Here is a 13,975-nt window from a genome sequence, read left to right as displayed (position 1 = left end):
TTAAGGAACCTCCACACTGTTCTCCTTAGTGGCTATATCAATTTACATTCCCACCAGCAGTGCAAGAGGGTTCCCTTTTCCCCACATGCTTTCCAGCATTTATTGTTTGTAGATATTTTGATAATGGCCATTCTGACCAGTGTGAGGTGATAACTTATTGTAGTTTTGATTTGCAGTTCTCTAATAATTAGTGATGTTGAGCATCTTTTCATGTGCCTCTTGGCCATCTGTATGGCTTCCTCGGTGAAATGTCTATTTAGGTCTTCTGCCCATTTCTTAATTGAATTGTTTGTTTTTTTTATATTGAGCTCCATGAGCTGTTTGTATATTTTGGAGATTAATCCTTTGTCCATTGTTTCATTTGCAAATATTTTCTCCCATTCTGAGGGTTGTCTTTTCGTCTTGTTTATGGTTTCCTTTGCTGTGCCAAAGCTTTGAAGTTTAATTAGGTCCCATTTGTTTCTTTTTGTTTTATTTCCAGTACTCTAGGAGGTGGGTCAAAAAAGATCTTGCTGTGGTTTATGTCAAAGAGTGTTTTTCCTCTAAGAGTTTTACAGTATCTGGTCTTACATTTAGGTCTTTAATCCATTTTGAGTTGATTTTTGTTTATGGTGTTAGAGAGTCTTCTAATTTCATTCTTTTACATGTAGCTGTTCAGTTTTCCCAGCACCACTTATTGAAGAGGCTGTCTGTTCTCCATTGTATGTCCTTGCCTCCTTTGTCATAAATTACATCGCCATATGTGTGTGGGTTTATCTCTGGGTTTTCTATCCTGTACCATTGATCTGTATTTCTGTTTTTGTGCCAGTACCATATTGTCTTGATTACTGTAGCTTTGTAGTATAGTTTGAAGTTGGGGAGCCTGATTCCTCCAGCTCCAGTTTTCTTTCTCAAGATTGCTTTGGCTATTCGGGGTCTTTTGTGTCTCCATACGAATTGTGAAATATTTTGTTCTAATTCTGTGAAGAATGTCATTGGTAGCTTGATAGGGATTGTATTGAATCTGTAGATTGCTTTGGGTAGTATAGTCATTTTCACAGTATTGATTCTTCCAATCCAGTAACATGGTATATTTCTCCACCTGTTTATATCATCTTTGCTTACTTTCATCAGTGTTTTATAGTTTTCTGAGTACAAGTCTTTCACCTCCTTAGGTAGGTTTATTCCTAGGTATTTTATTCTTTTTGTTGTGATGGTAAATGGGATTGTTTCCTTAATTTCTGTTTCTGATCTTTTGTTGTTAGGGTATAGGAATGCCAGAGATTCCTGGGATTAATTTTGAATCTTGCAACCTTACCAAATTCATTGATTAGATCTAGTAGTTTTCTGGTGGCATCTTTAGGAATTTCTATGTATAGTATCATGTCATCTGCAAACAGGACAGTTTTACTTCTTCTTTTCCAATTTGTATTCCTTTTATTTTTTTTTTCTCTGATTGCCATGGCTAAGACTTCCCAGAAATATGTTGAATAAGAGTGGCGAGAGTGGACATCCTTGTCTTGTTCCTGATTTTAGTGGAAATGCTTTCAGTTTTTCACCATTGAGTATGATGTTTGCGGTGGATTTGTCATATATGGCCTTTATTATGTTGAGGTAGGTTCCCTCTATGCACAATTTCTGGAGAGTTTTTATCATAAATGGGTGTTGAATTTTGTCAAAAACTTTTCCTGTGTCTATTGAGATAATCATATATGGTTTCTATTCCTTAATTTGTTGATGTGGTGTATCACATTGATTGATTTGTGTATCATGAAGAATCCTTGCACCCCTGGGAGAAATCCCACTTGATCATGCTATATGATCCTTTTAATATGCTGTTGGATTCGGTTTGCTAGTATTTTGTTTAGGAATTTTGCATCTATGTTCATCAGTGATATTGGTCTATAATTTTCTTTTTTGTGATATTTTTTTCTGGTTTTGGTATCAGGGTGATGGCTTCATAGAATGAATTTGGGGGTGTTCCTTCCTCTGCAATTTTTTGGAAGAGTTTGAGAAGGATGGGTGTTAGCTCTTCTCAGAATGGTTGGTAGAATTTGCCTGTGAAGCCATCTGGTCCTGGACTTCTGTTTGTTGGGAAGATTTTAAATTACAGTTTCAATTTCATTACTTGTGATAGGTCTGTTTATATTTTCTACTTCTTCCTGGTTCAGTCTTGGAAAATTGTAACTTTCCAAGATTTGTCCTTTTCTTCGTGGTTGTCCATTTTATTGGCATATAGTTGTTTTTGGTAGTTTCTTATAATCCTTTGTATTTCTGCGGTGTCAGTTGTGATTCCTCCTTTTTTATTTCTAATTTTCTTGATTTGCGTCCTCTCCCTTTTTTTCTTGATGAGTCTGGATAAGGGTTTACCAGTTATGTTTATCTTCTCAAAAAACCAGCTTTTAGTTTTATTGACCTTTGCTATTGTTTCTTCATTACTATTGCATTTATTTCTGCTCTGATCTTTATGATATTTTTCCTTCTACTGACTTTGGGTTTTCTTCTTCTTTCTCTAGTTGCTTTAGGTGTAGGGTTAAATTGTTTATTTGAGATTTTTCTTGTTTCTTGATGTGAGATTGATTGCTGTAAACTTCCCTCTTAGAACTGCTTTTGCTGCATCACGTTTTAGGTCGTTGTGTTTTCCTTGTCATTTGTTTCTATGTATTTTTTAATTTCTTTGATTTCTTCAGTGATCTCTTGGTTATTTAGTAGCACACTGTTTAACCTCCATGTATTTGTCTTTTTTACAGTTTTTTTTCCGGTAATTGATTTCCAGTCTCATAACGTTGTGGTCAGAAAAGATGCTTGATACAATTCCAATTTTCTTAAATTTTCCGAGGCTTGATTTGTGACCCAAGATGTGATCTATCCTGGAGAATGTTCCATGTGCACTTGAGAAGAAAGTGTATTCTGCCACTTTCAGGTGGAATGTTCTATAAATATCAATTAAATCTATCTGGTCTATTGTGTCATTTAAAGCTTGTGTTTCCTTATTTATTTTCTGTTTGGATGATCTGTCCATTGGTGTAAGTGGGGTGTTAAAGTCCCCTACTATGATTGTGTTACTGTCAATTTCCCCTTTCATGTTTGTTAGCATTTGCCTTATGTATTGAGGTGCTCCTATGTTGGGTGCATAAACATTTGTAATTGTTATATCTTCTTCTTGTATTGATGCCTTGATCATTATGTAGTGTCCTTCCTTATCTTTTGTAACAGTCTTTATTTGAAAGTCTGTTTTATCTGATATGACTATTGCTACTCTAGCTCTCTTTTGATTTCCATTTGCATGGAATATCTTTTTCCATCCCTTCATTTCAGTCTGTATGCGTCCCTAGGTCTGACATGGGTCTCTTGTAGACAGCATATATATGGGTCTTGTTTTTGTATCCATTCCCGCAGTCTGTGTCTTTTGGTTGTGGCATTTAATCCATTTACATTCAAGGTTATTATCGACATGTATGTTCCTATTACCATTTTCTTAATTGTTTTTGTTTTGTTTTTGTGGGTCTTTTTCTTCTCTTGTGTTTCTCATCTAGAGAAGTTTCTTTAGCATTTGTTGTAAAGCTGATTTGGTGGTGCTGAATTCTCATCACTTTTGTTTGTCTGAAAAGCTTTTGATTTCTCCTTCAAATCTGAATGAGCTCCTTGCTAGGTAGAGTAATCTTGGTTGTAGGTTTTTCTCTTTCATCACTTTAAGTATATCCTGCCACTCCCTTCTGGCCTGCAGAGTTTCTGCTGAAAAATCAGTTGATAACCTTATGGGGCTTCCTTTGTATGTTATTTTTTGCTTTTCCCTTGCTGCTTTTAATATTTTTTCTTGGAATTTAATTTTTGTTAGTTTGGTTAATATGTGTCTTTGTGTGTTTCTCCTAGGGTTTATCCTGTATGGGACTCTCTATGCTTCCTGGACTTGGATGACTCTTTCCTTTCCTGTGTTAGAAAAGTTTTCCACTATAATCTCTTCAAATATTTTCTTAGACCCCTTCTTTTTCTCTTCTGCTTCCGGGACCCCTGTAATTCGAATGTTGGTGCGTTTAGTGTTGTCCCATAGGTCTCTGAGATTGTCTTCAATTCTTTTCATTCTTTTTTCTTTATTCTGCTCTTTTACAGTTATTTCCACCATTTTGTCTTCCAGCTCACTTATTCATTCTTCTGCCTCATTAATTATGTCACTGATTCCTTCTAGAGTAGTTTTCATTTCAGTTATTGTACTGTTCATCTCTGTCTCTTTGTACTTTAGTTCTTCTAGATCTTTGTTAAACATTTTTTGTATTTTCTCAATCCATGCCTCCATTCTATTTCTGAGATTCTGGATCATCTTTACTCTCATTACTCTAAATTATTTTTCAGGTAGATTGCCTATTTCCTCTTCATTTATTTGGTCTTGTAGGTTTTTACCCTGCTCCTTCATCTGTGACATATTTTTTTGCCATCTCATTTTTTTTTTCCCTTTTTTTAATGAGTGCGATTGTGTTCCTGTCTTACTGGTTGTTTGGCCTGAGGCTTCCAACACTGCAGTTTGTAGGCTGTTGGGTAGAGCTGGGTCTTGGTGCTGAGATGATGACTATTCCCTGGGGTCTGAGGTTCTCTGTTAGTCCAGTGGTTCAGACTCAGAGCTCCCACTGCAGGAGCTTCGGCCTGACCACTGGCTTGTGAACCAAGATCCCACAAGCCGCATGGGGTGGTTTGCTTGGGGGTTCTTCCTATCTCCTTGGGCGTCGGGGTCACCCACCAGCATCCAGCAGGTGCCCTAGTTGTCGGGAGATGTGAACTCTGCGTCTTTCCACACTGCCATCTTGACTCCTCCCCTCCCTGGTCCTGAACCTTTCTGAGGTTCTGTGAGAATTGGCTTGCTTATTATCTATAGACAGTTAAATTTAATATTCCTTACTTGACTTACCATTTTTTATTCCCCTGTCTGAGCTATTTGTAAACTACAAAAAAAAAAAAAAATTAGCCCTTTGTCATATATGTTGCAAATATATCTTCCCAGTTTGCCAATGGTCTTACAATTTGGTTTATGGTACTTTTGCCAAAAAATCTTTGACTTTTTAGTCATATTTCTCTATCTTTTTCTGTATGACTTTTCAGTATTGTAGCATTAATATATAAATAAACCATAGTTTTCCTTTATATGAACAATAACCAATTATATAATGGAAAAGAAGAACCCATTCACAAAATTAACAAGATCACTTATCTGCAAACAGTTATCTGTTATCTGTAACCGTTACCTGTTAATAAGCCATAACAGAACTTACATAAAGAAATCTTTTAAAATTCTACTGAGAAGGCAAAAATTTCTTGAACAGAATACGAAAAGCACTAATCATAAAAGAAAATTAGATAAATAGGACTATCAAAGTTAACATTTTTTGCTCATCAAAAGACAACAGGAGGATGAGTAGACATGCCACAGAATTGAAAAAAATATTCTTAGTACTTACAAGTGACAAAAAAAACTTATTTCCAGAATATATAAAGAACCTGAAATCAACATTTAAAAAAATCAACTATATGGGGCTTCCCTGGTGGCTCAGTGGTTGAGAGTCCACCTGCCGATGCAGGGGACACGGGTTCGTGCCCGGTCTGGGAAGATCCCACATGCCACGGAGCGGCTAGGCCCGTGAGCCATGGCCGCTGAGCCTATGCGTCCAGAGCCTGTGCTCTGCAACAGGAGAGGCCACAACAGTGAGAGGCCCGCATACCGCAAAAAAAAAAAAAAATCAACTACTAAATAAAAATGGGTAAAAGACACAAATAGACATTTCACAGAAGATATACAAATGGCTAATAACACATGAAAAGATTTTCAACATCATTAGTCATTAGTAAATGCAAATTAAAACAATAGTGTTTTAATTTGTAGAGCTATCACTACCTACCCAGTAGAATAGTTAAAATTAAAAAGTGATACCACTAAATAGTTATGAGGATGTAGGCCAGCTGGAACTCTGTTTTATTGCTGGTGGGAATACAAAATGATCAACCACTTTGGAGAACTGGTAGACAGTTTCTTATAAAGTTAAACATAACATTTACCTTATGTGTCAGTTTACTAAAACCAGGTTTGATGGTTTGCTAGGAGGACTCACAGGACTCAGCATGTAGTCATACTCATTGCTGTGATTTATTACAGCAAAGGATACAAAGCTCAATCAGCAAACGGAAAAGGTTCGTTGGGAGAAACCCAGGGGAGACCAGGTGCAAGCTTCCAAGGGTCCTCTCCCAGTATAGTCACACAAGGTACATTTAATTTCCCCAGCAAGGAGTTGTGACAACATGTGAAATGTAGCCAATCAGGAAAGCTTGTTAGAGATTCAGTGCTGCACAAGTATAGCTTTAGAGGCTGATCCCTCTGCCCAGCACATACCCAAATTTCAGAAGGAAAGCAGGCATTAGAAGTAAACCATATTGTTTCCAATGAACAGTTCAGGTACAGTGAGCAACTCTTATCAGTTAGGGGGTGGAAATCCTCCCAGTATCCAACATCCAAATTCCCAGACACTAACCAAGGGCTAGCTTTGCAAGCAGAACTTTTTAAGGATAAGCAGTCAGTTTATACTCTGTAGAACCCAGCATTTCACTCCTAAGTATTCACCAAACAAAAACACTAAAACAAAAACAATAAAAACTGATGTAAGAACGTCCATAGCCAAAACTGGGAATAGCTCCAACAACTGGAGAATAGATAAACAAGTTGTAGTATATTTTGGAATGCTACTTGGTGATTTAAAGGAACTGATTAGTGATACATTAACAACATGGATAAATCTCAAAAATAATGAAGGAAAAGAAGCCAAGTACAAAAGAGTATATACTGTGTGATTTGATTTACATGAAGTCAAGAACCAGAAATACTAATCTATAATTACAGAAATCAAAATGTGATTGGGGCATAGAGAGAAGTTAACTGGAAAAGAGCATGAGGGGACATTCTGGGGTAATAGAAATGTTCTGTGTCTTGTGTGGTGGTTACACAGGTGTAAAAAGCTATTAAAAATCATCAAACAACATTTACGATATAAGCAGTTCATCGTATGTTAATTATAATTCAATTTTAAAATAACTACTGAGGAACATTGAAAAATAGATGTGGAAATACATACTTGAATAGGAAGATTATTTTGTAAACATGTCAGTTCTATCTCAGCATAAATCAGGTGTTCTTAATCAAAATATGACCAGGTTTTGCTTTGAGCTGTTTTTGAACTTAACAAAATGATTCTAAAGTTCATCTGGAATTGAAAGTCAAGTTTAATGAGACTGTGAGGGACTAGAGGGAAGGCATTTGGGTTGAATTTAAAGAATGATTGAAATGGCAATGAATAGGAATGGAGATTGAAGAAAGATCATGGACCCTATTTACAAATGCAAAGAAGACTGAAGAGAAAAGATTGATCCAATAGGATTAGAGTTTGGAGTGTGGGTCAGGAGGGGGAGAGTAAAGGCAGACCATTGTTGTAATGGTTCATGAGGCTTTGAGTTTGAGCTGTTTTGTAGATACTAGAGATTCATCATATTATTTTAATTGAGTAATGGTATAATTAGATGTGTGTTTTAGGTAGCCACGTCTAGTGACACTGTGGATAATGAATTGGGAAGGGGAAAAATTAAATAGTGTATGTTTTCAGGGCTTTTTGCCTTAGTTTATACTGCCCACTTAACCTGCTGTGCCCTCTGTACCTGTCAGAAATCCTTTTCATTTCATCTTATAGAAAGCAATTGCTTAATGAATGCTCATTGAATTATAAACAAGTCATTGTTCCATGTGAGAACTCTTTAAGGCCTAATAGTGATAGAGAAGATGGCCAAAAAAAAAAAAAGATGAATTTGAGGGCAGTTTAGTGGATGGAAGTGACGTCATGCAAGAGGAGTTGAGAATTCCAAAGGTTCTAACCTTGGAGATTGAGAGAGTGGTGATGTCATGAAAAATCCCCACATTTGAGTAATAAGCAGAGTAAGAGGTACCAACAAAAAAAACAATTAAAGGAGTCCAGAAAAATACCACAGAAAGATTATTTTGACTTTTTATTGAGGAAACTTTGGGGAAAAACTTTAAATCATTTATAATATTAATAGTTCCTTACCTTTGTAATTTAAAGTTTTTAATTTTGAAGGTATTTTAACATGAGATATAACATATGAACCTGAGAACTTTTTGACATTTACCATTGTAGAAATATACACTTTTAGAATGTTCTCTATGTATACTGTATTGTAGTGACTTTGTAATAGATGCTTGAATAGCGAGAGAGAAGTAGAGAATGTGTGAGTGAACACATGTGTGTATGTGTCTGTATTTTGTCCTGGGAAAATGACATCCTGACAGGACAGAAGAACAAAAGAACAGTATTGAAAATAGCTAGAGTAAAGGTTGTTTTTCTGTCACCACACAGCAGATATGGAGAGTAGTAAAAGCAGACAGATGGACAGCTGTGCTAGTTTTGGAGTGTTCTAATAGAGAAAAGAAACATTCTGTTCCTTTTATTCAGAAAATGAATTTCTAGGCTAAATTACTAGTTTCAGTAATAAGTTTCATATTCTGACCAAAGAAACATTTTTTTTTACCCTGGGGATAATGACTCATGCTCTTCTCAGAGTTTTGCTTTTGTGGAAACTAAAGTGCAGTCATAAATACAGCACTGTTACTTGGATCTTAGTGTTAATGATACTATTGTGAGTAGACTAGTGATGGGTAAGAACACTAGTATTGTAAGGCCACTTGTAACAAAGGAACCAAGCACAGGCTTTAATTAGCTGATTCCTAGAGATGTAAAAGTCGTTAAAAATGTAACGTTAAGTTACATTTAAAAGTTATTAAATGTTATTTAATATTAATATTAAATATTAATATTAATTAATATTAGTAATTATTTTATTAATATTAACATATTAATAACTTTTACATGCAAAGTTATTAAAAATAAAAACTAATAAGCTAGTTATCATGATTTTGTTGATTATGCTATAAAAATAGAACATACTTTTATCTTTTTTAAAAAAAATACTTCATTGTTTTAAAGACTTTGTGACAGAAGGTAAATTTCTGACTTCCAGTAGAGACAGTGGAGATACTTGATTTTCTTCTGTGCATTCTTTTCTTATATCACTGAAAATTGGTATGAGAGTATCAAATTATAATCACATAGACCATAAAGCAACTATCAAATAATAGAGATTATTAGTATTGACTAGATGAGTTAAAAGTTTATGTTCCAGTTTTAGTTTAACCTTAATCTTGCAATTTAAGAAATAGAGATTTAAACGTGCTCTTTATGTGCTGTAATAAAAGCTCTCATGCTGAATTTTCACCACATCAGGATTCTCCAGTGTGTCCATTCCTGTAATAACCATTATTGAGCACATACACAAAAGTCTCTGTTAATGTCCCCCACAGTGTCTCTCTTCAACCTAGGAACTGTCCCGTATCTCTTCACTTTAATCTTTGCAATCGTTCTCTTTCTTGAGATACTACTCCCTAGTGAAGGTTTAGAATTTTAGCTCTTTAAGTTCCCTTTTTCAAACTTTCTTATGGCTCCCTCTGTGCATTTATTTTAATTTCAGCAAAATTAACTAATGAATCATAATATGTGAAGCAGTTGTTGGGATAATAATTTAATGACTTACATTCAGTAACCAGTTTTAAAGTTTCTGTCAGTTGATACGTATTAAAGAAGCACTTTAACTTATTGAATTATAAGGTAATTTATTGTTTAACTTTATGCCTTAGGTGATCAACTGATGACATATTAAGCAGCAGTGGATAAAATGGAAATATTCTACTTACTGATCACTTATTTTGCTGTTTATACACAGTTACACCCATTTCAGTTTGTCATTCTCATTGCTCTCATGTTAAGGTATAGTAACCATGATTTCCCAGATACTTGGTACATTGTACTATATCAAGTATACATGAATAGTGTTTGAAAAGGCAAAGTGAAACCCATCTACTAATATTTCTCTTCCATCATTAAATGGATTCTAAAGTATCTTACCCATATTGTGTTGGCTAAAAAATTGAGTTTTTAAAAAAATACCCATGCTTACATGACTACACATTGTTGTTGTTATTAGTCGTAGGACTGCTTCTCTTCACATCTTGACTAGGTGATGTTTGTGCTGCTGTTAAGCTACCCTCTCTCTGATTGCGCTTCTGGGAGATCTGCATTCCTTTGCTTGCCAGACAGCTATCCTGTATTACTCCAAATTTTGCTTTAGTGAAGTAGCCCTTTTTACCAGATATCAAATACTGAAGTATGATAAATCACTATTAAATACGGTCAATAATTGCTTGCAGGGGAGTTTTTCACTATTACTAGTATAATACTAAAGTATTCTGTTATTGCCAGAAAATGGAGCAGATGGCAAGGAGTTACATCAGAATATAATATTACTGTTTGGTCTTTATCGTTGAAAAAGCAAAATTTTTAAATCAAGTTTCTACTGTATTTCATGTCTTTCATCCAGTGTTGTAGCATCCCTCTTGAACTGTATTGTTACCTGTAGATAGACTTGGGTGGCACTCATTGAACAAATAATACAATATCTTACATTTATTAGAGTATAGTTTGAAGAAAATGGAACATATTTTCAAGTAGCTCTCTATAGGTTTATTTGATTAAGTTCAGTAAAACTAGGGACTGCTTGTTTTGGCCAATAAATTTGGCATGTGAAATAAGCATATTAAAAATAGACATTATATGATCATCTTAAGTGAAATTTAATGAAGTAAAATGTGAGTGCCCTATGCATTCTATGCTTTGTATCTATTCGTAGAATGCCAGTAATATATCAATAGATATGACATAAAAGAAAGAATACTTGAAGAGATTACTATAATGGCCTCTAAGAAAGGTAACCAGTTCAAGGAAAAGGGTGAGATTGTGATATTGGGACTAAAGGTTAATAGCAAGGGCAGATAAATAACTAGACAAAAATGTCAGGGACCTATGTATTGATATGATAACCAAGGTTATGCAGTACATCTTCGGCCAGATTTCCCCAGTCTAATCTAAATTAAAAACTAAAATATATTTTCATGACACTGTATTATACTGATGCTTAATTTTGTAATACAGCCATTGGGGACTATGCCTTAGGATGAATGAAGCTAAAGGTAAGGCCCTTCTAGTATTTTTAGTAAAAGTTCATTGGATAGTACCTGTTTCCACAGAAAATATACTAAAATTAGAATGACAGCAGAAGACTAGCATGGTCCCTGTGTAAGGCTGATACACACATTTAAGAAGTACTCCATATTTTTAAGTTAATGTTTTTATTTGACTCACCAGCAGGCTGTTTTCCTGCCATAAAGGAAATTGGTGGAGTCCAGTTGTACTTTCTTCTTAGCCTGTGAGTATTCCCAGAATCACCACCATGATCATTGTAGCACATTCCAGACCTTGTCATTCAATTTTGAAAATATTGTCCTTGCAGCAGCCAGTTACAGCAATGATATATAAATATATGCTTTGTTCATTATTTGTGTGTGGTAGTATGTAATAATAATTACAGACACTATAGCTTAAGTTTAATGACACTGCATAAAACTCAGGAAGTAGAGAAATCCATTGGAAACTGTAGACCATAATGAAGCTTTATGATTGGCCCCTCATTCTCTCTCCTAGATAAGTTTGGCCTTGTGACAGATAGTACAATCTATAAAATTTGGAATGTTAAATTGGTAAAAAATGAAAATAATACTACCAAAGTAAAGAGACTTTCTATGAAATATATCTGGATGCAATTAGGTGAATATATTATGTCTGCTAGTACCCCTAGTCAGAGTTGCTAGCTCCAACTTTATTGGATCAAACTAGACTGAAAATTTACTGTGTTGGTATTTAGGGTGTTTTTTTCCTTTCTCTATGGATACTAACTACTTGTTCTGTACAAGGAGGATAGAGCAACTCATTTTACTGAGAAATCTGTAGCTGACACAAGTTTCACTTTGTTTATAATGATAGCTTAAGACTTGTTATGCAGGACTCATCTTTTCATCATTGTCAGGAAAGACCATAAGGTTAATCAGTGGGGTGCAGACAAGTTTCAATACATCTAGACACTAGAGGGGTGCCACCAGAAGGAATAGTAATTGACTAGAAGTCCCAATAGTGACCAAATTATGTCTTCATCCTCTGACATAAGGAAATAAGGTAGCTGTTCATTCTTGATAAAGAGAAGAAAAGACAAAGAACAGTGTGAAGCAAATGTTTTCCAAAAGTTCATCTGCCCTCACCCATAGTAGCAGGAGAACTTGAAAGATGACTGTTGAGATATTCAAAGCCATGGAAAGGCTTATGAGGGCATTATGCTAAACCAGAAAGAAACAAAAATAAAAGAGGAAAAGCTATTTGTAAACTTCAGGAAGAGAAGTTCTCATTCCTGATACGGAAACATCTTGCCTTCAGCTTATTACAGGTCTTTAAAAGAATCAAGTCAAGTGAGCTAGAAGACACATTGCTAGTGTTACCTTTTTCTAGATGTTTTAATTTAATTAAGATGTTTACTGAAGATATTCTTAAACTCTTTAATGAATTTATCTAGATGGGCCCTGGATGATGTACTCTTTTGTCTCTTCAAAGGAGTACATCCAAGTCCCGGATAGGTGTTAGCTTCATTAGTGTAAAAAAGAGTGAAGTTATGTTTTGTGAAGCCCCAGACTTTGGAAAGAAAAAGAGGGGAGAATTAATTTTGATACTGACTTTAAGTTGGAAAGTAGATCCCTTTTATACTTTTTTAAATGAACCCATCAATCAAGAAAGGAACAGTGTGTAGTTAGCATCATCTATATAACTCCAAGTAATAAATAGTAATAAATAGACTTTCTTTCTGAAATATATGGGACATGAGTCTCATTTGTAAAGGGGAATTAGAAAGGACTGTGAGGCCCATTTTTTGGTTATCATCAGTAATAAGTTTGGTTATAAACTTTGACTTCTAAGAGATTAAGCTTTCAGGACCTTTTCTTTTCATCTTCCATGGGAGCTAAAATTTTTGCTTACCAGGAAATTGGAGTAACATTTCAAGAACTGCTCCATATTTTGCATTTCTTTGTAGTAGGCCATGCTTCCTTACTGGGCTGTTCTCTTCATTGATCTCACATTGGTTAAATTTTCATGGAGGCAATCAGGTGCATAATTAGGCTTCTGTTTTCACTGTTGTGTTGAAGTATACTCTTGATTCTTAAATGTAAATACAGCTGCTAAACTTAAATATAGAGTTGTTTCTCTCTGTATATAAAAGATACTACTTTGTAACCATTTTTCAAGGAAAGTATCTTTTTTCTCATTAAAAAATTACCCTTTACATTATACCAAATTTCCTTTAAGTATTGCTTCTGTGAACTAAATAGTATCTTACTAAATGTACATGAGCTATGTTGTTGGTTTTTAGCCCCAAAAGATCATCGATCATCACTGCTTATTTCCAGTCAATCCAGATATAATTAAAAGGCATTTATTTTAACATGAAGAGAAAGTCGGTAGTATGATCTATTTTATTCCCCTTTACTTCTTGCTTTCCCTCACTGGTCATTATTTTTTTTCAGTCCAAAGAACCAAAAATACTTGTTACCATGACTTTGAATTTTTATTTCTATTATTCATTGCAATTTTCCTCCTTTTTCTTTAAATGAGAAAAACCAGTAGAATCTCATGTGTAAACTTAAAGAAGTAGATTTTACAAATTATGTATAGCATAATTCTAAAATAAGAATTTCTGTATTTCCAGCTGCTTTTGTCTTATGTCTCTTGTGTTTTATCATTATTGAAATATGTTAGATGACCATTTGATGCTTATGCTCTGCTGAGAATGTACGGACTGAGTTAAACAGGCCTCATCCTTTAGGAATTTCATGTTTCAGTAAGAATACAGAGACAAATACAAAGATGGGGACAGAGACATCTGTACAGATATCAAATATATCAATAAAATATTCTGCATCAAAAATATTTTTTAAATCATTTTAAAAAATATCTTTCATCTCCTT

The 13,975-nt window shown here is 34.7% G+C and overlaps 1 protein-coding gene and 1 pseudogene across 2 annotated transcripts in view; both read left to right on the top strand.

The window, feature by feature from the left end:
* The window catches only part of PIK3CA (phosphatidylinositol-4,5-bisphosphate 3-kinase catalytic subunit alpha), a 109,982-nt gene that overhangs the window by 51,308 nt on the left and 44,699 nt on the right, over nt 1-13,975 (top strand). The gene's annotated exons all lie outside the window — the stretch shown is intronic.
* Nucleotides 11,150-11,248, top strand: LOC113624186 (uncharacterized; annotated as a pseudogene).

This window comes from Aethalodelphis obliquidens, unplaced genomic scaffold (genome assembly GCF_003676395.1).
Source record: "Aethalodelphis obliquidens isolate GAN/ISIS:26980383/991018 unplaced genomic scaffold, ASM367639v1 scaffold1, whole genome shotgun sequence".
NCBI classification, from domain to species: Eukaryota; Metazoa; Chordata; class Mammalia; order Artiodactyla; family Delphinidae; genus Aethalodelphis; species Aethalodelphis obliquidens.
This window is presented reverse-complemented; position numbering and strand designations above follow the sequence as displayed.